This window comes from Salvelinus sp. IW2-2015, linkage group LG8, assembly GCF_002910315.2.
Source record: "Salvelinus sp. IW2-2015 linkage group LG8, ASM291031v2, whole genome shotgun sequence".
Classification (NCBI taxonomy): domain Eukaryota; kingdom Metazoa; phylum Chordata; class Actinopteri; order Salmoniformes; family Salmonidae; genus Salvelinus; species Salvelinus sp. IW2-2015.
In genome coordinates this window covers 36,484,474-36,494,063 of record NC_036848.1, presented here as the reverse complement: position 1 = coordinate 36,494,063, position 9,590 = coordinate 36,484,474, and positions in this window count along the sequence as shown.

Sequence of the window (9,590 nt, the reverse complement as noted above, 5' to 3'; positions counted from 1 at the left end):
GTCAGCCAAGACAAAGGTKTTTTTTTGTGAGCGAAAGTGCCCTCTCTAAAAGGTTTTTGTGAGCATTCTTAAAAAGMTAKATTTGACAATACAGTATTTTTTTCAGCAGACTCTTAGAGGGCACTTTCGCTCACAAAKAAAGTATAGTCCAATCATCTAGTCCTTTACAAAGCTTTGGGGAAACGTTGTGACYCACATGCAGCCCTGCAAAAATAAAGGCTTTTCAACGAGGGACGCCATTGGTGTTGCCTGGCAACCCAACAGATCGAGCCGTGGCCGAGACTCATCATTAACCTTCTGGACAGGAGACATTTCCATGGCAACATGAGCTCTCTTTCTCACACCCAAACACAGCTTTGGTGGGAGGATAGAATGAGATCAAATGTAGCTCATTTTAGTTAACAGATAGCTGAGAGCAAAATCAAATGCTAAGGTTTAGGGCACCTTCTAAATTGCTACTTTTTCTCTAAATCAAGCGAACAACTGTGTAAGAGTCTTTATTTTTATGTGCACATGCACTGTTAGTGCAGAGACACAATAGACAAGTTCAATTGACTTCAACCTCCCAATTGTCCAACTATACTTATCTTGAGTGAGCACAGCCCACTGTGCACACGTCTTTTCAACATGGAAATGTTGGTCAAATTTGGTTGAGCCTTTGATCAATAAGATTTAAACCTTTGATTCACCCGCTCAAGAAGACAGCCAACAGTGGTTTTATTTCGCTACTATCGAGTTTGGAAACTATACTCAACTAATAAACTACGTTTAAATATTGGAGTGAAGTTCAGAACACATTGTGACCTGATTTGACCAAAACACACCATGAATTCAACAGGGATTATCGCCAATCATGAAGTGTGTTGATTAGATGTTTAGAAGTAGTTGCCATTTTGTGATGTAGGCTTCTTTACATTAAGGATAAGGCTTCTTTACATGAGGATAAGAGCCTGAGGTAAGAATATGAAAACAAACTGTATCAACCAGGACTTTGTTGTTGCACACTTGAACAGCACCCTGATATGTATAATACAATTCTACTCATGGTGCAAAATGTATCTCCCAGACTTAGGGACTATACTACTGTTGSCTATTGTCATTCTGTGTAACACAATTAGAGCAGTAACTTGGAACAGCATTGTATAAACTTTTGCCCATGTCAAAACTGTTAAGCAAACAAAGTCAAGAATGGTTGAAATGAAAATGTATTGCAACACAAAAAAAGCTGATTTAAAAAATAAAATAAAGGCAAAAAATTATTTTCTGGCACAGGCTTCGGGAAACACAAATTAGAGAAACAAAAAAAGGCACGGTCAGAACAGGCTTTTAATTTCTTAAGGCAGGTTGACATCGCCTGTAGTATTTCTGCCCCTGTAGCCTTTGATTCGCCAAGACTCACACCTGCTGTAAAGGGGAAAAAGAAGATATTATCTAGAGAAGGTATTCAAATGTCATGTAAAATGTCATGATTTGAACTCCACTGTAGACATAATCACGCTGCAAAGGTTGGAGTCCTCAAAAGCCCTCTTCCCTTGGTTTCCATTCATATTCATCGTTGACATGAGGCCGTTTCTCAGGGTTCTGTCTAGAACACAAAATATGTACTTTACAAGCAACACACCATGTCCTCATTTAAAGGTGAAACAAATATGGTACTAGTTTACCGGTGCATTGCTCTCTTCACGCGGTATGGGATGTCTTCCCCCTCAGCTTTGAGATCTGAGATATGTCATTTTACACATGCACTGGGTGTTTCCATCCAGTACTACATGGCAATATGTCATTCAACTCATACCAATGAAAATCATTCCCCATTGGCCGTTCTTTCATCTTGAATGAATCTTCCTCCGTCTCATTCAGGTTGAAGTCGAATTTCCCCTAACCCCTGTACCTTGCAGGTTTTTTTTTGCCTTTGCTTCTTAGTGGCACTGGCACAGGTTCTGCGTCTTGGGAGCAGAATTTAGTGGGAGTTGGGTAGGCCTAAAGACACAAGACACACAAGTGTAAAATAACATCCAGCATTTTCTTTTCCCTAAACACATTTGTAAGCCAACCTAAAAGGCAATCTAAACACAATCTAATTCTAACTGACGTTAAAGCCAAAATTCTAAATGGAGAGTTTCATACTTGCGTGCTCACAGGAAAAAGGGTCTGATCCTTTGCAGCGATTTGGTGAGGGCAATCCCTCAGTTAAGAAGGCAGAAGGAGACTTCGAACCCTCGTGCTCCAGGGTTAAGCCATGTGAGAAACCAAGATGATTCTCTGCAATAAAAGATTGGACAACATCATGCAATAGTTTTTACAATTAGAATACCTGTCTCAATACAACGATCAAGAATAAAGAGTTGAGTTCCGTTGTGAAGGATGCTGCATGTAGCCTTTTGCTTCTTGGTAACAGTGGCACAGGTTTCCTGGTGCTTCTGGGCATATGTTGGTGGGGGCTTGTGTAGACCTTTGCCTGAAAATAAACATAAAAGTGTCAAATAACATCCAGCCTTTTTCTACACACATTTGTCATTTGTTTGACGTTTATTTTGAAGTGGAAGAAGAACTTTACCTCAACACAATACCAAACTTTAAAGTCAAATTCTAAAACATGCCAAAGTTCACCTCTCAAGCCCTACCCCGTAGCTTCGAAATCCAGACTGATTTCAGTTCAGTTTCACATTTGTTTCACTACACTAACAATGGTGAAACATGGAGTGATTCCGTCTGGGTTGAGGCTACCTTCCCACTAGCCACACTCGTCAATTTGAAAGACCAGTTCAAGTAACACAGGAAATGGTCCTCCAGTCGATCAAAAGGCAAGGTGGTTGTTCGTGGCTAGGCTTTAAATGACTTGGAGGCAGTAGTGGCTGGAGGTGGGAGATTACATTCTTCATGCAATTCTAAACACACAATATACAGAATAAAACCATGCCAAGTGAATTGAATGTACGCAAACTGTCAATGTGTGTTTAAACATACCAGTTATACATTATTTGAATGTAATTCTCCTTCGGTTTCTCTTGGAGTTCTGCTCTGCCTCACTGGCTTCGGTAATGACATCTTCACAATACTGTTTTGATTCTGAATGGTAGGGTGAGGGTTCGAACAATTTAACAGTCATCTTTAACAACCAGCAGTTTATAGCATTTTCAGGTTAATGTATCTGCTATTTACCTGATGTCAGTTTTATCCTGAGAAGCTTAAATGACTTCAATTTCAGAGAAGGTGAGGACCAATCCTTTATTGCTTTGTAATATTTATTTGGGGGCCTTCACAGTTTGGTATTTGTTCCAGCGCTCTGGAGTAACACCTTTGACTTCCTCCTTTTTTCCATCCACACTGCTCTGGCCCACATCTGAGATTACAACCTTTGGAAATAGATATTATTAGACAATATAATATAAGCCATAATTGCAAACCAAACTATTCCAATAATCTGATCTTACTTGGCAAAACTGTGCAACAGAGGGATCAGTATGTATTGCCTTGCTGATGAGGTTCTCGGGAGAAATAATTATCTTTTGCATTTGTGGATATTTTGAATACCTGCAATTTTGAAGTCTTTGGAGGCACATGAAAGAAAGTTGTCAGTTTGAGTATGGTGATGGCATCACTGTCACGATCATCTAAGGTGGAACAGTAGACCAAGGTGCAGCGTGGTGAGCGTACATACTTCTTTATTATAAGATGTCGCCAACAAACAATAAACATCAAAACGAAAACGTGCTCACAGGCAACTATACATGGACAACTACCCACAAATACAGGTGGGAAAAAGGCTACTAAGTATGGTTCTCAATCAGAGACAACGATAGACAACTGCCTCTGATTGAGAACCACACCCGGCAAACACCAAGAAATACAAACATAGAAAAAGGAACATAGAATGCCCACCCAAATCACACCCTGACCAAACCAAAATAGAGACATAAAAAGCTCTCTACGGTCAGGGCGTGACAGTACCCCCCCCCCAAAGGTGCGGACTCCGGCCGCAAAACCTGAACCTATAGGGGAGGATCTGGGTGGGCATTTTACCGCGGTGGCGGCTCTAGTACGGGACGTAGACCACGCTCCACCTCTGGCTTGGCCCACTTAGGTGGCGCCTCTAGAGCGGGGACCCTCGCCGCCGACCGGGGACCCTCGTAGCGGGCCCCGGGCTGGAGGCCGTCTCTGGAGGCGCCGGGCTGGAGGCCGTCTCTGGAGGCGCCGGGCTGGAGGCCATCTCTGGAGGCGCCGGGCTGGAGGCCATCTCTGGAGGCGCCGGGCTGGGCGCAGGCACAGGACTCACCAGGCTGGGGAAACACACAGGAGACCTGGCTCTAGGAGCAGGCACAAGACTCACCAGGCTGGGGAGACATACAGGAGACCTCTTCCTTGGCCGAGGCACCGGATACACTGGGCCGTGGAGGCGCACTGGCGGTCTCGAGCGCAGAGCTAGCACCACCCGTTCTGGCTGGATGCCCACTACCACCCGGCAAATGCGGGACGCTGGCACCGAGCACACCGGCCTGTGAATGCTCGGTCGAGACAGTGCGCATCACCCCATAGCACGGGGCCTGAGCAGTCACATGCTCGCCACGGTAAGCGCGGGGAGTTGGCTCAGGTCTCCAACTTGACTCTGCCACACCCCCCGTGTGCCCCCCCTAAAAAAAAACATTTGCGGCTGCCTCTCGGGCTTCCTTGCCAGCCGTGTTCCTGTGTAATCCTTGGCCCTTTTCCTAGCTGCCTCCACCTTCCTTGCTGCTTCGACCTGCTCCCATGGCAGGCGATCTTTTCCGGCCAGGATCTCCTCCCACGTGTAGGATCCTTTGCCGTCCAGGATGTCCTCCCATGTCCAACTCTCCAAAAACCGCTGCTCCCTCTTACCACGCTGCTTGGTCCGTTTTTGGTGGGTAGTTCTGTCACGATCGTCTAAGGTGGAAACAGTAGACCAAGGTGCAGCGTGGGGAGCATACATACTTCTTTTTATAAGATGTCGCCAACAAAACAATAAACATCTAACCGAAACCGTGCCGCCAACGTAGTGCTCACAGGCAACTATACATGGACAACTACCCACAAATACAGGTGGGAAAAAGGCTACCTAAGTTATGGTCTCAATCAGAGACAACGATAGACAGCTGCCTCGATTGAGAACCACACCCGGCCAAACACCAAGAAATTGTCACGTTCCTGACCAGTTTTCTCTTGTTTTGTATGTGTTTAGTTGGTCAGGACGTGAGCTGGGTGGGAATTCTATGTTACCTGTCTCTGTGTTTGTGTTCTGCACCAGATAGGTCTGTATCGGTTTTGCACGTTTGTTATTTTGTAAGTTGTTGTAGTGTTCACTTGTTCTTCATTAAACATGTTTAACACTAGCCGCGCTGCACTTTGGTCCTCTCCTTCACCCCTGGAAGAAAACCTTTACAGAAATACAAATCATAGAAAAAGGAACATAGAATGCCCACCCAAATCACACACTGACCAACCAAAATAGAGACATAAAAGGCTCTCTATGGTCAGGGCGTGACAATCACAAACAAGGTTTCCATCGTTTCTTATTTCTTTGACAAATATACAGTATTTGTCCTGGAGGAGGAAGGCAACCATCTCACATGTTATTCTTGATGTGTGGTTGGATGTTCTTGTCAGTATGATTCACTTGGCTTGATTCGGWCAGTCGCCTCAGTGGGCTTTTGATGGGACATTTAAGCCACTGAAAATGGTCTTCAAACTCAAAGCAATTAAGGCCYTTGAGTGAGCAGTTGTGAAATGCAACATCATCTGCCGAGTGASTGAGACCATGTACATTGTACACTGCAAATGTATCACCATAGACACTCTTGCTCATGTCAACAAAGTGCATCATCAGCTGTTTGGCATAATCAAGATAATGCCTCCTCCTGTCATCATCTGAATCAAAATTGACATGGCTACACTGAGGGACATAAAGTGGTGATCGAGGTTATTATAGTAAACCAAAACTGAAACTAAAATGAAAACTCAAATTGGAAAAATGATTTAGAAAGACTGAAAAACTAAAAACTACAACAATTATCTTTGACTACAAAACTACCTCAAATAAAATAAAAATCACTTTGGGCTAAAATCAAACGGGGTTAAGCTTTTTATTTTAATTGAGTTTTTAAGCTTCTGAATCTGGCAGTTTAATACTGACAGTAGATGCCAATGTTTCAAATAGGCCTAGCTTGTGCATCACTATTACTAGCTAKCAGGGAAGAAATCCATGGGTGAGCAYGGAGCGTGATTGGGCCATGCTAGAACAGCTTGTGAAGTTGCTGAAGCCATTCACAATCCACACCGACTAACTTAGATTTACATTTTTGTCATTTAGCAGACCCTTCAAGCCAGAGTGACTTACAAGAGCAATTAGGGTTAAGTGCCTTGCTCAAGGGCACATCGACAGATTTTTCACCTAGTCGGCTTGGGGATTTGAACCAGCGACCTTTCGGTTACCCAACACTCTTAACCGCTAGGCTACCTGCCTCCCTAAACTGACAGCATGATGAACTTCAAGCAGCCAGTCACTGTCTGATGTGTTGCCATGCTGTCTCAACCTTGAGGSACACTTGCGGTCAACTACTGTTCCAAAACAGTTGGCACAGGTCCTCCWGAAGTCACTGCGTGAGCGCTTTGCATGCATACTGTATCCTCTGGCAGCCAACTTCCATCCAACCCKTGCAGCAGGTTGCCTGATGAATCCAAGTGTGTCTATGGCACTTCACTCAACAGAGATGGAGCCACTGATGAGGGCAAATCAGTGTAGAGCCGTGGAGCAGCAGGACCCCAGGAAGATGCCAGCGTGATTAATCCAGCAAGCATTTTGACCACAGTGCTACAGAAATATAGTGTCCTCGCATCGAAGATTGTGTCTGAGGTCACTGTCCAGCCAGAAGGGTCAACCTCACAGGGCATTAAGTGCCCCATGTGAGCTGCAGAAATGCCTGGAAGAGGTAAAGTGGGGAATGTTTACAGAGTCACCTCTCCAGCTCTGGCAGGCAAGGATGTCTGTTTACAGTGGCAGAGCCCTACCTGTTTAGCTTAACATTTTTATATATATATATTTTTTTAAATCTATTTATTATTTTTTTGCCTGCTTTGCATGTTATTTTGGCATAAATATGTGTCACATATCAGTTTGCAAAATATGTTTAAAAAAAAGTTAATGGAGCTGCATACAGACATGGTCTCTTTTTTGGTTTCTTGAGTAAGGCAGCTCCAAAATGTAGGTGTTTCAGCCTAGTTCAGTTCTTTCCGTGGTGGTGGGGCAGCCAGCAGACAATACGGAGCGTAGGGGTTGGTAATGTTCTCTAGTTGCGCCGTGATTGGCTCAGTGTTCTGCCATAGACTTACACTAGAAGTGCTCATCCAAGATGGCTCGAGGTCATTGGCCACAGATAAAATGACGTCAAATCACGTTATATCTACCGTTCATGTCAACATCATACTTTCAAAATCTTAGCTAGCAAGCTAGACAAGCAGTCATAGACATGAATCAAGACAACAATCTACTGCAAATCCTTTGTCAATCCTTGTGTCACGCCCTGGCCTTAGTTATCTTTGTTTTCTGTATTATTTTAGTTAGGTCAGGGTGTGACAGGGGGGATGTTTGTGTGTATTTGGCTSMTCTTGGGTGGTTGTATTGTATAGGGGGTTTTGTAGAGTTGATGGGGTTGTGTTTAGTGTAGGTGTCTAGGTATGTCTATGGTTGCCTGAGTGGTTCTCAATCAGAGACAGCTGTCTTTCATTGTCTCTGATTGGGAGCCATATTTAAGGTAGCCATAGGCATTAGGCTGTTGTGGGTAATTGTCTATGTGTAGTGTCAGCACTATTTGTTTATATAGCTTCACGATCGTCAGTTTGTTGTTTTTGTTCGTTTGTWTAAGTATTTTGTTTCGTCTTCATTTTTATTAAAGAAGATGTATCATTATCACGCTGCGCCTTGGTCCACTCTTCCTCTTCAAAGTTACGACGTTTGTGACACCTTGTCATATGAAGAGAAATTATAAATAAAAACGTATCGGTGCTCATTAGCCATTGGACAAAAACATTACACAACAAGTTGTAAATCGCAAATTCAACAATGAGCGCCTCGGGTTCGATCCCAGGCTGTGTCACAGCATTGTCTGGGTTAGGGGATGTAAGGACCGACGCTGGAGATGAGAAGCAGGTACGGGGAGTCAAACATTTAATCAGGAACAGACAGGTAACAAGACATGAACAGCGTCAGCACACGGGTATACAAGGACATATGACAATCAATGCTGAAGCGAGGAACAGAGCAGGGGGAACCAGACAGATATAGGAGAGGTAATAACAGAGGTGATTGAGTCCTGAAGCGCATGACGGGGGGAGGCAGGTGTGCGTAATGATGGTGGCAGGAGTGCGTAATGCTGGGGAGCTGGCCGGCCAAACCCTCGCGCCAGGGAGAAGGAGCAGGAGCAGGCGTGACAGGGGAGGGTTTGGCCGGCTGGGATTTAAGGAGCCCTTTGGACCTAGACTTGGCGTTCCGGTACCGCTTCCCTGTGCGATAGCAGAGAGAACAGTCTTTGACTTGGGGGACTGGAAACTTCTACAATTTTTTTACTATGTTTGACACCGTCTTGGATGGCAGGAAGCTTGGCCCGAGCGAGGTACTGGGCCGTACGCACTACCCTCTGTAGCGCCTTACGGTCGTGTGCTCTTCAACTGTACTGAGCAGAAGGCAGACAGGGTGTATGGCGTTGTGTGGGCGAGTGGCTTGCTGATGTCAATGTTGTGAACAGAGTGCCCCATGGTGGCAGTGTGGTTATGGTATGGGCAGGCATAAGCTATGGACAAGGAAGAAAATTGCATTTATTGATYGCAATTTGAATGCACAGAGATACAGTGACGAGATCCTGAGGCCCATTGTCGTGCCATTCATCCGCAACCATCACCTCATGTTTCACCATGATAAAGCACGGCCTCATGTCACAAGGATCTGTACACAATTCATGGAAGCTGAAAATGTCCCAGTTCTTCCATGGCCTGCATACTCACCAGACATGTCACCCATTGAGCCTGTTTGGGATGCTCTGGATCGACYTGTACGACAGTTGTTAATTGTTAATGTTGTAAATGACTATTGTAGCAGGAAGCTTGGCCCCAGTGATGTACTTGGCCGTTCGCACTACCCTCTGTAGTGCCTTGCGGTCGGAGGCCGAGCAGTTGCCATACCAGGCAGTGATACAACCAGTCAGGATGCTCTCGATGATGCAGCTGTAGAACCTTTTTAGGATCTGAGGACCCATGCCAAATATTTTCAGTCTTCTGAGGGGGGATAGGTTTTGTCGTGCACTCTTCACAACTGCCCTCTTCACAACTGATGCTCTTTAATTACTTTTTACTTTAATTTCTTATTCTTATCCGTATTTTTTTTTTTAAATGCATGTTGATTAGGTGCTCGTAAGTAAGCATTTCACTGTAAGGTCTACACCTGTTGTATTTGGCGCATGTGACTAATAAAATTTGATTTGATTTAATATTGAGTTGCACCCCCTTTTGAATTCTGAACAGCTTAAATTCATTGGAGCAMGGATTCTACAAGGTGTCGAAAGCGTTCCACAGGGATGCTGGCCCAT